The sequence below is a fragment of the Oncorhynchus gorbuscha genome, unplaced genomic scaffold (genome assembly GCF_021184085.1).
Source record: "Oncorhynchus gorbuscha isolate QuinsamMale2020 ecotype Even-year unplaced genomic scaffold, OgorEven_v1.0 Un_scaffold_563, whole genome shotgun sequence".
NCBI classification, from domain to species: domain Eukaryota; kingdom Metazoa; phylum Chordata; class Actinopteri; order Salmoniformes; family Salmonidae; genus Oncorhynchus; species Oncorhynchus gorbuscha.
Window position 1 is genome coordinate 388,164 of NW_025745394.1, and position 18,432 is coordinate 406,595.

At 43.3% G+C, this 18,432-nt stretch overlaps 1 pseudogene; it reads left to right on the plus strand.

The window, feature by feature from the left end:
- The first annotated feature begins 1,363 nt into the window (after nt 1-1,363).
- On the plus strand, nt 1,364-18,432 carry LOC124018694 (annotated as a pseudogene).

Here is an 18,432-nt window from a genome sequence, read left to right on the forward strand (position 1 = left end):
GGGAGAGTCAGACACACACACAACATCACACACACTTACATCCAGTATTGGAGTTGTTGGTTCTGTGGGTTGGGCGGATGGGGCACCAGCATCCTCAATATGGCTGCAGAAGCTGGGGTCCTTAGGATATGTTGCTTCCTCTGAATTGGAGGTCTTACCCAGCCTTGCCAAGCTCCTCGAGAAAGAGCCATCTTCTACAGAGCTTCTCTCTGTTCCAATCTAGGTTCAACCCCATCCAGATGACAAATGCATTGTATGCCAAGATGTCCAAAGTGGAACTAGCTTCTCTCTCTAAGGCCCTCTGAGCAGAGATGATATTTGCCATAATGACTGAATGTATTAAGGAGACACACACAAAGCTATTTATTGTTTTACCAGGTAAATTGACTGAGAACACATTCTCATTTACAGCAAGGACCTGGGGAATAGTTACAGGGGAGAGGAATGAGCCAATTGTAAGCAGGAGATGATTAGGTGACCATGATGGTATGAGGGACAGCTTGGGAATTTAGCCAGGGCACCGGGTTAACACCCTACTCTTACAAGTGCCATGGGATCTTTAATGACCTCAGAGTCAGGACACCTGTTTAACGTCCAGTGTCCCCAATCACTGCCCTGTGGCATTGGGATATTTTAGACCATATGAAAGAGTGCCACCTACTGGCCCTCCAACACCACTTCCAGCAGTATCTGGTCTTCCATCCAGGGACTGACCAGGACCAACCCTGCTTAGCTTCAGAAGCAAGCCAGCAGTGGTATGCAGGTGGTATGCTGCTGGCAAATTAATTTTGTCCCTCCCAATTAGCACCTGGCTGGTAGTGTGGGAAAATACTGGTATTGTATATTAAAAATACTGGTACTGTATATTAAAGGGATTTAAATATTAATATAACAGGCTTTTTAAAATGTAGTATTGGTGCACAATTTATACTTAAAATATCAAATGGACTCTTTTCATTGAACAACTCATAATTCAGAGACTGGGATGGGTTTTGATCATTCAAACAGACATGTAGGGCTTCATAGCAAAATCTTATGCTTTGTTGAAAAGGCAACAATACTTTTAAAAGTTGGATGCATATCCTTCCACAAGCTCAATCTATCCCTGTGTGCATAAAATCCATAGCATTGCTTACGCCTTTTCACTGTCATTATGGCACACGAGAAAATACACAGTATAATTGTAATATCGTATTTGCAATGCACAGGTGGCAGCATTACAAAGTGGCAGGTTTACAAGGTGGCAGTTGAAGATGCATAGTGTTTTATAAATGAATAGTCAGTAAATATGATAGTTGATTGTTTAACTCGTTATTTACTGCACATCAACATATTACCTCACACGGTCCTCATCACTGCTCGAAGTAACCAAAAAAGGCCTGTAATGCGGACTCCTTCACACCAGGTGGCCACACTGACGTTGTAAAGTGCATTCAACGTGTTTGTCAGTGAAGCGATCAAGAACATTATAAACATCAACCGTCTGCAGTGGTATGTCCTTTTAATCGACTGACTTTTAACATTCGGCATTTTTTTGTGTATTTAGCGCAAAGGCATGTGTTTCAAAATATTAGCTAATATTGTAGCTATAGCTAGCTGCACTATCACACATGCTAATTTCAATGGCGACTGAGCACATGATATTGAGCTAGCTTAGCATGCTAGCGCTAGTTAGCATAGCTAGCATGTTTGGGGGCGTGTTGCACGAATCTCTTCCAAAGCAGTGTCTCTAACTGTTATATTTGATTTAGTTAGATAGCGAGATACATTGCATATTTTTGTTGCACCCTCTACCAAGGAGTTGTTGAAATTAATGTAATTATATCTGTAGCGAGAGCCAGACCGAGAGTGGTCTCAACATCGTGTGTCCCCATCCCACCTCTCTCGCAGATTCCTTCTCGTTTGACCAAAAAACTTGAGTTTTAGTGGGAGCGGAGGGGAGTTGGAAGAAAATGGATCAGAGAGCTTGGAAGAACCCATACGCAGACTACGATGGGAACCCTGCATCTGTGCAAGAACTATTTGATTCACAAGGAAAGGTAGGAAGCTAACGTTAGCTAGCTGAAGTTAAAGCTAGCTAGGCCTGGTAAGCAAACGGTCATACCCTGGCTCTACAATACATAGCCTACATGTCATGAGCCTTTTTATGGTAAATGCATCAAGTAACTGAAATATGCAACATTCAAAGGACTTCAAAGACAGGACTACTGATAAAGATCTAATACAATAAAATCCATATGTTCTGTCATGGTGTTTTCTACAGCTCACAGCAGAGTTTGCAGGGCGGTTGAGCAATGCCATCAGTCAGCTGTTGATGCACATGGAGAATGGGCTCAAGTCTGCTGACCCTAGAGACTGCACTGGCTACACTGGCTGGGCAGGTGAGGAAGAAGAACCCATCATCTTGCTTTTTCTAGGTTTCGACTACATTCTGTCACCTCAGATCACAAGTCTCCTAAACTCTGTCCCCGCCCTTCTCTTCCTCGCATCCCTCTTTCCTGAAACCCCCTCCCCAAACAGCAAACCATCCGGTGGCCTCCCTCCAAAACCTCTGAACCCTAGGTTCTCTCCTAAACCTGTCCCCCCTCATCTCCACGCATCCCCTCCCTCCTCTCTGCCCTCTTCCCTGTCCCCTCTCCCCCTCCCCTCATCTCCCCCATCCTCCCTCCCTCCTCTCTGCCCTCTTCCCTGTCCCCTCTCCCCTCCCTCGTCTACCCCATCCCCTCCCCCTCTCTGCCCTCTTCCCTGTCCCCCTCCCCCCCTCGTCTCCCCCCATCCCCTCCCTCTGCCCTCTTCCCTGTCCCCTCCCCTCCTCGTCTCCCCCATCCCTCCCTCCTCTCTGCCCTCTTCCCTGTCCCCTCGTCTCCCCTCTCACTCCCCAGGCATCGCCCTGCTTTACCTGCACCTCCACGGTGTGTTTGGCGAGCCTTCATTCCTGCAGAAGGCTCTGGACTACGTGGGCCACAGCCTGACGTGTCCGACGCGGCGACGTGATGTCACCTTCCTGTGCGGTGACGCCGGGCCCCTGGCCGTGGCTGCAGTGGTCTACCACAGAGTACAGAGGGCACAGGAGTCAGACGAATGCCTCAGCAGGTCAGTACAGGACATGGGCCAGCCAGAATTAAGACACTTGTGTTCTGTGTGTCTAGATTTCATTCAACCTAATCGCTCATTTGATCAGTATCTGGATATCATGCCAGTCACTCCTCGCACTTGTGTAGATCTGAGAGGATTTGGTAGGTGTCCCAATATGGCAACAGGTCCACCTGATCCTATGGGATAAAGGCTGGATGTTGATTTGGAATGAAGTCCAAACAGTTAATCAGTAAGATGCCATAAGAGATCTGAAGTAACCGGAATGTTCCCCTTCCTCCAGGCTGCTGCAGCTCCATCAGTCGGTGGTAATGGGCCCGGGGCCAGCGGTCTCCCTGATGAGCTGCTCTATGGCAGGATGGGTTACCTCTACGCCCTGACCTTCATCAACCAGCAGTTTGGCCACGACAAGATCCCCATCCAGTACATCCAACAGGTCAGTCGTAGGCTCACGGTTAAGGTTCATCACATACACATTGATATGTTTTCAATGTGTTTGACAAGCACTGTTACATTGACCGTGTTCAATAGAAACCGAGTTGGTTGAGTGAGCTACAAGCACTGTTACATTGACCGTGTTCAATAGAAACCGAGTTGGTTGAGTGAGCTACAAGCACTGTTACATTGACAGTGTTCAATAGAAACCGAGTTGGTTGAGTGAGCTACAAGCACTGTTACATTGACCGTGTTCAATAGAAACCGAGTTGGTTGAGTGAGCTACAAGCACTGTTACATTGACCGTGTTCAATAGAAACCGTGTTGGTTGAGTGAGCTACAAGCACTGTTACATTGACCGTGTTCAATAGAAACCGAGTTGGTTGAGTGAGCTACAAGCACTGTTACATTGACCGTGTTCAATAGAAACCGAGTTGGTTGAGCGAGCTACAAGCACTGTTACATTGACCGTGTTCAATAGAAACCGAGTTGGTTGAGCGAGCTACAAGCACTGTTACATTGACCGTGTTCAATAGAAACCGAGTTGGTTGAGCGAGCTACAAGCATTGTCATCAGAAAGGTGAACAATCACCTAAGTAGGACAATTTTATAATGACATGAACTTGTTACCGTTTTAAATGACTGAAAGGAGCTTCGTCGAGCCAAGTACTGTGCTGGCCTGGTAATAGATCCACTGGTGGAGCTGTGCTCTGAAGGACAAAGCCAGGAGGCCCCCATGTTAAAACCATTATTTTTAGGAACACCGCCTTCTCAACATACTGTTGAGTTATAATATTAGAATACACAAGATGCAATTTAGATATGTGGTTGTGCATCAGCAGTTCCTCTCTTGTCAGTCATTAGCTAGGTTTCCATCAAATTGGTGACCGATTTTCATGCAAAAAGAAAATATGCAGATTTTCCCACCATTGGTGTTTCCACCAAGCAGACTTGGTGTGGATACAAATCAGTGGGTGAGGACGCAGTGCACGGTGGGTGAGGACGCAGTGCACGGTGGGTGAGGACGCAGTGCACGGTGGGTGAGGACGCAGTGCGCGGTGGGTGAGGACGCAGTGCGCGGTGGGTGAGGGAGTGCGGTGGGTGAGGACGCAGTGCGCGGTGGGTGAGGACGCGGTGCGCGGTGGGTGAGGACTCGGTGCGCGGTGGGTGAGGACGCAGTGCGCGGTGGGTGAGGACGCGGTGCGCGGTGGGTGGTGCGCGGTGGGTGGGTGAGGACGCGGTGCGCGGTGGGTGAGGACGCGGTGCGCGGTGGGTGAGGACGCGGTGCGCGGTGGGTGAGGACGCAGTGCGCGGTGGGTGAGGACGCGGTGCGCGGTGGGTGAGGACGCAGTGCGCGGTGGGTGAGGACGCAGTGCGCGGTGGGTGAGGACGCAGTGCGCGGTGGGTGAGGACGCAGTGCGCGGTGGGTGAGGACGCAGTGCACGGTGGGTGAGGACGCGGTGCGCGGTGGGTGAGGACGCGGTGCGCGGTGGGTGAGGACGCGGTGCGCGGTGGGTGCGGTGCACGAGGGCGCGGTGGGTGAGGACGTAGTGCACACAATGTGACTTTTCCCTTTTCATGGGTGATAACAATCTGAGGTTCAATGTGTTTCCATCACATTTTCAACTCTACCAATAGTTGAGTTGCCTTGGTGATCCCATGCGCTGTTGGGTGAGCTGGCGCCATTGGGTGAGGGCGCAGGTATTTTTATTTGGGTGAGGACGCGGTGCGCGGTGGGTCAGCCAACAGCTGGCAGGCAGACCACATGTGAGCTTAACATGAGTAAGAGCGCAGGTATTTTTATTTGTCAAACGGCAGTCGCTGTGGGTGCTCGGTAACCAGAATAAACTCAATGTTTGTAGAAAGGTTCATCATAACTTTTAATCTTTAGCCTATTAAATGGCCCCTGTAAAAACAATACTGTATGAGTAGGTAGGACTACTGTAAAAACATGTATACTCTACCAGTAGGTAGGACTACTGTAAAAACATGTATACTGTATGAGTAGGTGGGACATACTGTAAAAACATGTATACTGTATGGTAGGTGGGACTACTATAAAAATGTAACTGTATGAGTAAGAGGCAGGTATTTTTATTTGTAAAAACATGTATACTGTATGCTAGGAGAATAAACATATGTTTATTAGAAAGGTTCACTACTGTAAAACATGTATACTTTGAGTCTGTAGGACTACTTAAAAACATGTATACTGTATGAGTAGGTAGGACTACTGTAAAAACATGTATACTGTATGAGTAGGTGGGACTACTGTAAAAACATGTATACTGTATGAGTAGGTGGGACTACTGTAAAAACATGTATACTGTATGAGTAGGTGGGACTACTGTAAAAACATGTATACTGTATGAGTAGGTGGGACTACTGTAAAAACATGTATACTGTATGAGTAGGTAGGACTACTGTAAAAACATGTATACTGTATGAGTAGGTAGGACTACTATAAAAACATGTATACTGTATGAGTAGGTAGGACTACTGTAAAAACATGTATACTGTATGAGTAGGTAGGACTACTGTAAAAACATGTATACTGTATGAGTAGGTAGGACTACTATAAAAACATGTATACTGTATGAGTAGGTAGGACTACTGTAAAAACATGTATACTGTATGAGTAGGTAGGACTACTGTAAAAACATGTATACTGTATGAGTAGGTAGGACTACTGTAAAAACATGTATACTGTATGAGTAGGTAGGACTACTGTAAAAACATGTATACTGTATGAGTAGGTAGGACTACTGTAAAAACATGTATACTGTATGAGTAGGTAGGACTACTATAAAAACATGTATACTGTATGAGTAGGTAGGACTACTATAAAAACATGTATACTGTATGAGTAGGTGGGACTACTGTAAAAACATGTATACTGTATGAGTAGGTGGGACTACTGTAAAAACATGTATACTGTATGAGTAGGTAGGACTACTGTAAAAACATGTATACTGTATGAGTAGGTAGGACTACTGTAAAAACATGTATACTGTATGAGTAGGTAGGACTACTGTAAAAACATGTATACTGTATGAGTAGGTAGGACTACTATAAAAACATGTATACTGAAATTGTTGGCAGTCACATGTATACTGGCCCATAGGTAGGTTTTTAGAATAATACGTTCATCTAGCCAGCTAGCTAAACTAGTCATTGTAGGATGGGACTACTGTAAAAACATTTGATTTTATTAGGTGGGACTACTCACTAAAAACAGATACTGTATGAGAGGTGGGACTCTCACTAAAAACAGATACTGTATGAGTAGGTAGGACTACTAAAAACATGTATACTTTTAGGTGGGTCTACTGTAAAACATGTATACTTTTAGTAGAGTGGGACTACTGTAAATTTTATGATACTGTATGAGTAGGTGAGACTACCCTAAAACTCAGATATTTTATGAGTCAGGTAGGACTACTAAAAACATGTATACTTTATGAGTCAGGTAGGACTACTATAAAAACATGATATTTTATGAGTGGGACTACTGCTAAAACATGTATACTTATGAGTGAGTGGGACTACTGCTAAAAACATATTTTATGAGTCAGGTGGGACTACGCTCAGATACTTTATGAGTCACTACTCGCTAAAAACAGATATTTTATGAGTCACTACTCGCTCAGATATTTGAGTGAGTCACTCTCGCTAAAAACAGATACTTTTATGAGTCACTACTCGCTCAGATATTTTAGTAGAGTCACTACTAAAGATATTTTATGAGTCATGTATACTCTATGCTAGATATTTTATGAGTCATGTATACTGCTCAGATATTTTATGAGTCACTATAAAAACAGATATTTTATGAGGACTACTAAAAACATGTATATTTTAGTGAGTGGGACTCTCGCTAAAAACAGATATTGTATGAGTCACTCTGGGACTCCAGATATTTTATGACTAGTCACTGTATGAGTAGGTAGGACTACTGTAAAGTCACTGTATACTGTATTTTAGGAGGACTACTGTAAAAACATGTATATTTGATGAGTAGGACTACTATAAAAACATGTATGAGTCACTCTCGCTCAGATATTTTATGGACTACTGTAAAAACATTTTACTGTATGAGTCACTACTGTAAAAACAGATATTTTATGAGTCAGGTGGGACTATAAAAACAGATATTTTATGAGTCACTACTGTAAAAACATGTATATTTTATGAGTCACTACTGCTCAGATATTTTATGAGTCACTGGGACTACTGCTAAAAACATGTATATTTTATGAGTAGGACTCTGTAAAACATGTATATTTGAGTGAGTCACTACTGTAAAAACATGTATACTGTATGAGTCACTACTGTAAAAACATGTATACTTATGAGTAGGTAGGACTGCTAAAAACATGTATATTTTATGAGTCAGGACTCTACTGTAAAAACATGATACTTTTATGAGTCACTACTCGCTCAGATATTTTATGAGTCAGGTGGGACTCTATCAGATACTTTATGAGTCAGGTGGGACTCATAAAGATATTTTATGAGTCAGGACTCTGCTCAGATATTTTATGAGTCACCTCCGCTAAAACATGTATACTGTATGAGTAGGTAGGACTACTATAAAAACCGCTCATAGGATAGGCTTGTTATGAGTCACCTCCATGTAGATTTTTAGAATAATAGTCATCTAGCCGCTCAAACTATTTTATGAGTCACCCTGGCTCAGATATTTTATTAGTCACTCTCGCTCAGATATTTTATGAGTCACTCTCACTCAGATATTTTATGAGTCACCCTCGCTCAGATATTTTATGAGTCACCCTCACTCAGATATTTTATGAGTCACCTCGCTCAGATATTTTATGAGTCACCCTCACTCAGATATTTTATGAGTCACCCTCGCTCAGATATTTTATGAGTCACCTCGCTCAGATATTTTATTATCAGGCGTGAGACCGTGGCAAAATGTGGGTAAATGCAGAACATTTTAAAACTGCACAGTCCCTCCGTCCCCAAGGCAAAATTGTAGAGTCACCGGTCATGAAATGAGTAATAAATGGCTCACTCTACTCTCCGATCCCCAAGGCAAAATGTGTAGAATCGCATCAGAAATTTAATAAATGGCTCACTCTACTCTCCGTCCCCAAGGCAAAATTTTAGAATTCAAATTAGTCAATAAATGGCTCACTCTACTCTCCGTCCCCAAGGATATTTTATGATGGCTCACCCTTGCTCAGAAATTAGTAATAAATGGCTCACTACTCTCCGTCCCCAAGGCAAAATTGTAGAATTGCAAATTAGTAATAAATTTTATTACTCTCCGTCCCCAAGGCAAAATGTGGGTAAATTGCAGAAATTAGTAATAAATGGCTCACTCTACCTCCGTCCCCAAGGCAAAATGTGTAGAATTGGGTGAAATGAGTAATAAATGGCTCACTCTACTCTCCGTCCCCAAGGCAAAATGTGTAGAATTGCGGAAATGAGTAATAAATGGCTCACTCTACTCTCCGTCCCCAAGGCAAAATGTGTAGAATTGCGTGAAATGAGTAATAAATGGCTCACTCTACTCTCCGTGCCCAAGGCAAAATGTGTAGAATTGGAGGGCGATGTGGCCTGAACCATATCTCAAGTTTATTTTCTTTCTTAAACTTATGGGCAATTCATGATATCTATTTTTTTATATATTTTCTCTAAATAAGAGTTGTACAATTAAAGGTAAATTACACATTTCAAACAGAAATAATGTAATGAATTCAGGGTTTGTGATGTTATACGGAGGCTGAATGTAAGCCTTCCACGACCACAACACTCACTAATCATTTCATTATTTTATCTAAATGGTTTAACCTTGGTTTTTAGTTTAACTGATCTGTCTTTCAAGTCTTTGAAAATGTCATCTTTTTGTCACAACTGTGACTAGAAGCATAATGCTCCTTCACTAATAATGACAAACTTCTTGTAGCAGCCATCAGGCTATAGAGAATTAACACAAGTCTCATCAGCCATCAGGCTATAGAGAATTAACACAGGTCTCATCAGCCATCAGGCTATAGAGAATTAACACAGGTCTCATCAGCCATCAGGCTATAGAGAATTAACACAGGTCTCATCAGCCATCAGGCTATAGAGAATTAACACAGGTCTCATCAGCCATTGGGCTATAGAGAATTAACACAGGTCTCATCAGCCATCAGGCTATAGAGAATTAACACAGGTCTCATCAGCCATCAGGCTATAGAGAATTAACACCGGTCTCATCAGCCATCAGGCTATAGAGAATTAACACAGGTCTCATTAGGCTATAGAGAATTAACACAGGTCTCATCAGGCTATAGAGAATTAACACCGGTCTCATCAGCCATCAGGCTATAGAGAATTAACACAGGTCTCATTAGGCTATAGAGAATTAACACCGGTCTCATCAGGCTATAGAGAATTAACACAGGTCTCATCAGCCATCAGGCTATAGAGAATTAACACAGGTCTCATCAGCCAGGTCTCATCAGGCTATAGAGAATTAACACAGGTCATCAGCCATCAGGCTATAGAGAATTAACACAGGTCTCATCAGGCTATAGAGAATTAACACAGGTCTCATCAGCCATGAGGCTATAGAGAATTAACACAGGTCTCATCAGCCATCAGGCTATAGAGAATTAACACAGGTCTCATCAGCCATCAGGCTATAGAGAATTAACACAGGTCTCATCAGCCATTGGGCTATAGAGAATTGAACACAGGTCTCATCAGCCATTGGGCTATAGAGAATGAACACAGGTCTCATCAGCCATTAGGCTATAGAGAATGAACACCAGGTCTCATCAGCCATCAGGCTATAGAGAATGAACACAGGTCTCATCAGCCATTAGGCTATAGAGAATGAACACAGGTCTCATCAGCCATTAGGCTATAGAGAATGAACACAGGTCTCATCGGCCATTAGGCTATAGAGAATGAACACAGGTCTCATCTTCCATTAGGCTATAGAGAATGAACACCGGTCTCATCGGCCATTAGGCTATAGAGAATGAACACAGGTCTCATCGGCCATTAGGCTATAGAGAATGAACACAGGTCTCATCGGCCATTAGGCTATAGAGAATGAACACGGTCTCATCGGCCATTAGGCTATAGAGAATGAACACAGGTCTCATCGGCCATTAGGCTATAGAGAATGAACACAGGTCTCATCGGCCATTAGGCTATAGAGAATGAACACAGGTCTCATCGGCCATTAGGCTATAGAGAATGAACACAGGTCTCATCGGCCATTGAGGCTATAGAGAATGAACACAGGTCTCATCGGCCATTAGGCTGAATGAACATAGGTCTTGATATAGAGAATGAACACAGGTCTCATCGGCCATTAGGCTATAGAGAATGAACACAGGTCTCATCCCATTAGGCTATAGAGAATGAACACAGGTCTCATCGGCCATTAGGCTATAGAGAATGAACACAGGTCTCATCGGCCATTAGGCTATAGAGAATGAACACAGGTCTCATCGGTCATTAGGCTATAGAGAATTAACACAGGTCTCATCAGCCATTCTCAATCCCACGTGCTGGTGACTAGCCAGCTAATCTTTCTATTTCAAGTTTAGCCAACATGGATCTATTTGTTGGCTAACAAGGTAGAACAGTTGAATTGTTATGAACACACCCATCTGTCCGTCTCCCACTGTTTGAGCAGCATGTCAGCCTGTCCACTTGGTTCAGATGTTCAAATCTTTTGTGACCTACCATATTTCTGCAGAATGAGAATGTGTTGCCAATTGAGGCTGTGTTGATATCAGGGATTTGTGTTTTGATCCTGGTCTCTCTCCGTCTGATCTGAGGCTGTGTTGATATCAGGGATGTGTGTTTTGATCCTGGTCTCTCTCCCTCTGATCTGAGGCTGTGTTGATATCAGGGATGTGTGTTTTGATCCTGGTCTCTCTCTGTCTGATCTGAGGCTGTGTTGATATCAGGGATGTGTGTTTTGATCCTGGTCTCTCTCCCTCTGATCTGAGGCTGTGTTGATATCAGGGATGTGTGTTTTGACCCTGGTCTCTCCGTCTGATCTGAGGCTGTGTTGATATCAGGGATGTGTGTTTTGATCCTGGTCTCTCTCCCACAGATCCAGGGATGTGTGTTTTGACCCTGGTCTTCTCTCCCACAGATCTGTGAGGCTGTGTTAATATCGGGAGGGCCAGTCTCAGAGGTTCCGCTGTCAGGACCAGAGCCCTCTGATGTACGAGTGGTACCAAGAACAGTATGTAGGCCCCGCCCACGGCCTGGCAGGCATCTACTACTTCCTCATGCAGGTAATAAAGCTAGAGCCGATTGGTTCGATCTTCCCTTTATTCCCATGCAGGCAAAGCTGATTGGTTGAAATTCCCATTTATGCAGGATTCTGAATCTAAAAGAAAACGCCTTCATACAGTGGCAAGAAAAGTATGTGAACCTTTTGGAAATACCTGGATTTCTGCATAAATTGTTCAATTTATTTTTTATCTGATCTTCATCTAGGTCACAACAATAGACTTAAACTTAAACTAATAACACACAATTATACATTTTCATGTCTTTATTGAGCACACTGTGTAAACATTCACAGTGCATGGTGGGAAAAGTATGTGAACTCTTGGATTTAATAACTGGTTGACCATCCTTTTGCAGCAATAACCTCAACCAAACGTTTTCTGTAGTTGCAGATCAGACCTGCATAAGTCAGGATGAATTTTGGACCATTCCTCTTTACAAAACTGTTTCAGTTCAGCAATATTCTTGGGATGTCTGGTGTGAACTGCTCTTGAGGTCATGCCACAGCATCTCAATCAGGTTGAGGTCAGGACTCTAACTGGGCCACTCCAGAAGGCCTATTTTCGTCTGTTGAAGCCATTCTGTTGTTGATTTACTTCTGTCTTTTGGGTTGTTGCATCACCCAACTTCTGTTGAACTTTAATTTCAGTGGACAGATAACTGTACATTATCCTGCAAAATGTCGACATTTTTCCGTCGGGACAATGATAGCAAGCTGTCCAGGCCCTGAGGCAGCAAAGCAGCCCCAAACCATGATGCTCCCTCCACCAGACTTTACAGCTGGGATGAGGTTTTGATGTTGGTGTGCTGTGCTGTGCCTTTTTTCCATACATAGTGTTTGTGTGTTCCTTCCAAACAACACAACTGTAGTTTCATCTGTCAGAGAATATTTTGTCAGTAGCGCTGTGGAACATCCAGATGCTCTTTTGCAAACTTCAAACTTGTTTTTTTTTGACAGCAGTGGCTTCTTCCGTGGAGTCCTCCCATGAACACCTTTCTTGTTCAATGTTTAGACTCGTCAACAGAGATGTTAGCATGTTCAAATCAAAGTATGTCGGAGCTGCCAAATACAACCGGTGTAGACCTTACAGTGACATGCTGAATACAACAGGTGCAGACCTTACAGTGACATGCTGAATACAACAGGTGTAGACGTTACAGTGAAATGCCGAATACAACAGGTGTAGACGTTACGGTGAAATGCCGAATACAACAGGTGTAGACGTTACAGTGAAATGCTTACTTACGGGCTCTAACCAATAGTGCAAAAAAGGTATTAGGTGAACAATAGGTAAGTAAATAAATAAAAACAACAGTAAAAAGGCTATAAAAGTAGTGAGGCTATAACAGTAGAGGCTACATACAGACACCGGTTAGTCAGGCTGATTGAGGTAGTATGTACATGTAGATATGGTTAAAGTGACTATGCATATATGATGAACAGAGAGTAGCAGTAGCGTAAAAGAGGGGGTTGCTGGGTGGTGGGTGGGACACAATGCAGATAGCCACATTAGCCAATGTGTGGGAGCACTGGTTGGTGGAAAGCTCACCCCAAATTGGAGGTATTGTGTACATGAATGTATAGTTAACCTCTTGATTCTAGCCATCCCGGATCCGGGATCGTGAATACAGCCTCAAGCTCATTACCATAACGCAACGTTAACTATTCATGAAAATCGCAAATGAAATAAATATATTTGCTCTCAAGCTTAGCATTTTGTTAACAACACTGTCATCTCAGATTTTCAAAATATGCTTTTGAACCATAGCTAAACAAGCATTTGTGTAACAGTATTGCAATTATATTTTAATATATTTGTTGATAGCCTAGCATAGCATTAAGCCTGGCATTCAGCATGCAACATTTTCACAACAAGAAAAGCATTCAAATAAAATAATTTACCTTTGAAGAACTTCAGATGTTTTCAATGAGGAGACTCTCAGTTAGATAGCAAATGTTCCGTTTTTACAAAAATATTATTTGTGTATACAAATCGCTCTGTTTTCTTCATCACGTTTGGGTAAGAAAAAACCTGAAAATTAAGTCATTACAACAAACTTTTTTCCAAATTAACTCCATAATATTGACAGAAACATGGCAAACGTTGTTTAGAATCAATCCTCAAGGTGTTTTTCACATATCTATCGATGATAAATCATTCGTGGCAGTTTAGTTTCTCCTGAAGAAATGGAACGCGCATGGACCTAGAGATTACGCAATAATTTTGACGCAGGACACCGGGCGGACACCTGGTAAATGTAGTCTATGGTCAATCTTCCAATGATATGCCTACAAATACGTCACAATGCTGCAGACACCTTGGGGAAACGACAAAAAGGGCAGGCTCATTCCTGGCGCATTCACAGCCATATACAGGGGCATTTCCTGTATGAAATTTAATCTTGGTTTCGCCTGTAGCATTAGTTCTGTGGCACTCACAGATAATATCTTTGCAGTTTTGGAAACGTCCGAGTTTTTTCTTTCCAAAGCTGTCAATTACATGCATAGTCGAGCATCCTTTCATGACAAAATATCTTGTTTAAAACGGGAATGTTTTTTATCCAAAAATTAAGAGTGCCCCCTATCTCGAAGAAGTTAAAGTGACTATGCATATAAGATAAACGGAGAGTAGCAGGAGCGTAAGAGGGGTTTGGGGGGGGGGGACACACAGTGCAAATAGTCCGGGAAGCCATTTGGTTACCTGTTCAGGAGTCTTATGGCTTGGGGGTAAAAACTGTTGAGAAGCCTTTTTGACAGCGATGCAACCAGTCAGGATGCTCTCGATGGTGCAACTGTAGAACCTTTTTGAGGATCTCGGTACCCATGACAAATCATTTTAGTCTCCTGAGGGGGAATAGGCTTCGTCGTTCCCTCTTCACAACTGTCTTGGTGTGTTTGGACCATTCTAGTTTGTTGCTGTGGACACCAAGGAACTTGAAGCTCTCAACCTGAGAAATTTCTGTAAGTCTTAAGCTGACACTCTAGGATTCTTCTTAACCTCATTGAACATTCTGCGCTGTGCTCTTGCTGTCATCTTTGCAGGACGGCCACTCCTAGGGAGAGTAGCAACGGTGCTGAACTTTCTCCACTTATAGACAATTTGTCTTACTGTGAACTGATGAACATCAAGGCTTTTATGCAAGTCAACAATTCTTAATCTTAGGTCTTCCATTCTGCTCAAGGCATGGTTCACATCAGGCTATGCTTCTTGTGAATAGGAAACTCATTTTGTGGGTGTTTTTTATGGGTCAGGGCAGCTCTAATCAACATCTCCAATCTCGTCTCATTGATTGGACTCCAGGTTAGCTGACTCCTGACTCCAATTAGCTTTTGGAGAAGTCATTAGCCTGAGGGTTCACATACTTTTTCCAACCTACACTGTGATTGTTTAAATTATCTATTCAATATAGCCAAGAAAAATACAATAATTTGTGTGTTATTAGTTTAAGCAGACTGTTTGTCTATACTTAATTCCAAAGAGTTCACTTTGTCTTGCCACTGTATGTTAAGTCCTACTCCACCAAGTAGTTGACTAGTTGAATCATACGCTGATGCTGGAATGTGAAATTACTGGGAGACTCTGAAGACCAGGTTTGGAAACACTATTATGGGACCTTAAACAGACGAATCAGCAACCAGGGTTGGGATCAATTCCGGGAGTAAACTTGCTTTTTCTCATTGATAACAAACCACCAAATGGAAATGACCCCAACATTTTCATCAACCTACTATGAAGTGTGAGCCATGAAAAATGTCTTCCCTGTTCTGTGCCCTGCAGCCAGGCTATGTGGCGGGGGATGAGAGGGTCCACAGACTGGTGAGGCCCAGCGTGGACCACGTCTGTCGACTCCGCTTTCCCACTGGGAACTACCCGCCCTGCATAGGGGACAACAGGGACCTGCTGGTGCACTGGTGTCATGGAGCCCCAGGCATTATCTACATGCTGCTGCAGGCCTACAAGGTACTGGAAACCTGGGCCCTGTTCAGTAGAGGGTAAACCTTTTAGTGGAACTGGGAGGTGCTCTTTTCTATTTGAACTCATCCAATAAAAACGCAGGTGTTTGCTTTTTTCCCCGTTACAAAATGTTTTGATACGGTGTGCCTCTACTCAACACACCCCAGTACTATGTTATGGATAGAATATGTGATATGGATAATTACTATGGTACATGCAATCTCAGATGTAATTGGCAGAATAACATCATCGAGGCCGGAGGTCTCTTGGAAAGTAATGGTGGTGAAGTTGTTTATTTGCTGTATTAGCAACCAACCAAAAGGTATAGCTGCAATAGACTAGGATAATGTCCCTTAAAACATTATCACTTTGCTTTTATTCTAATGTGTTTCATGTGTCACACATTTAACATGGAGGGCATTAGTTGTCTGCCAATCAATCCTTTTGGGTTAGAAATAGACAAGAGTTTTTACAGTACTGTCTCAACGTCTCCTAAAGAAAGACATGTTACTTTCCTGTTTGAAACATTTAAAAACATTTCGCCTTACTGAACATGCCCTTGCCCTGTTTTCCCCCTGCAGGTGTTTGGAGTGGGCCAGTACCTGGAAGAGGCTCTACAGTGTGGGGAGGTGGTGTGGCACAGGGGCCTGCTGAAGAAGGGCTACGGCCTGTGCCACGGCGCCGCGGGTAACGCCTACGCCTTCCTGGCCCTCTACAAGCTCACCCATGACCCCAAGCACCTCTACAGGGCCTGGTGAGAGGCATGGTGAGACAATGTCCTCGCCTGTTACCACAAACAGCCTGAACTTACTGACCTGACGGGGACATCTCCTGACAATGTCCTCGCCTGTTACCACAAACAGCCTGAACTTACTGACCTCACGGGGACATCTCCTGACAATGTCCTCGCCTGTTACCACAAACAAGCTCTCATCAATTGATGAGGGTGTGGAGCCTAGAGTTTCCCCTCGTCCGGTCACATGATCAAAACTTTTTCTTATTTTTAAATCAGGAATAACTCCTGGCTCAACTGTAGGTCCTCCCCTCTACCAGCCTCTGATGGTTTGATGTTTCAACAAATAGACATTTGACGGGGTCTCTACAAGGTTTATCACCCACTAGCAGCTTGTCTCGGTAGCTGTTACAAAAAACTTCTCAGAATCCAGAGTTTCCATATAAGACTGAAGGTCACTTTAGCAATACTCTGAACTACACTCAATAATCCTGCTGGCAGCGACCCAAACTTAAATGAAACATTATTCAGAGAACCTGAGACGCTTGAGAAGTGAACCGTTGTATGTTTATTGACAACCGCTAAGTGGCTGTGAGCGTGTTGCTATTGACAGCGTGTTGCTATTGACAGCGTGTTGCTATTGACAGCGTGTTGCTATTGACAGCGTGTTGCTATTGACAGCGTGTTGCTATTGACAGCGTGTTGCTATTGACAGCGTGTTGCTATTGACAGCGTGTTGCTATTGACAGCGTGTTGCTATTGACAGCGTGTTGCTATTGACAGCGTGTTGCTATTGACAGCGTGTTGCTATTAGCGCGTGTCTTTGCATCAACAGACAGTGAGGGTGGGTGGGGGGTCCCATGTGTAGTTTAAGCTCTTCCATTTAATCCAATGTACTGTATTGGAACGGACTAGAAGGGCTTTGTGGTCACACAAGTGGGCCATTTAATCCTAGTGGAATCTCAAGTGGCACTGTAAGGCACACAGTAAGAATGGGCTGCTAAAGATGTATTTGTCTTAGGACAGTATTTGTCAATGGTCTGATACTCATGAAGTTTGACTGTTGTATTGTAAAAGCTGTGGTCTTGTGTTTTGTGTAGTTTGCAGACTGGTGCATGAACTACGGCAAACATGGCTGCAGGACACCGGACACTCCGTTCTCATTATTTGAAGGTAATGTGAAGCCGTCTTAACACACACAATATCAAGTGTTTCAATTGGGAATGTTTAGCCTAGATCACAGATTTGCTCAATAATTTGACACATTTCTATTGGTCAATGAATAGTGGAAAGCTTGAACATGGTTGTGTTCATTAGATATCAAATGGTAGAAAACTGATAAACGAGGAGGGACGACCTGATCATATGTTTTCATTTTCCTTTGCAAATGTTTTGCTAAAATGTACGAATACGACCCAATAACTGTTTTAGACGTGAAATGAATGTGTCACTTCCTGTCCACAGGCATGGCTGGAACCATCTACTTCCTGGCAGACCTCCTCCAGCCCCTGAAATCAAAGTTCCCAGCATTTGAGGTGTAAAAGGTATCCCTGCTTTACCCCTGGTCTCCTGCCTGCTGCTCTGGAAACTATCATACACATCCAAGCACCTAATCTCTCTCCATCTCTCTCACACACCGAGACATTTAAAGAAACACACACAGGCATATACACCGCAGAGTCACCTCTGCAGGTGATAATCAAGATGACTTTTTCCATCACAACAAAATCTTCCCACAGTCTCTCTTTATTGGCTGAACGAACAGTAATTGTGTGTTGTAGGGAGGGGGACCAGGGACAATCAGTGCAAGGGTGACATTTTGCACGAGCAAATGGCATTGAGCAGTGAGCAAAAGAACCATAAGATTTCAAATAGATGTGAAGGCAAATGATCCAATGTGAATTCCAAAACCTTCAACTCTCAATTGCATCGCATGCA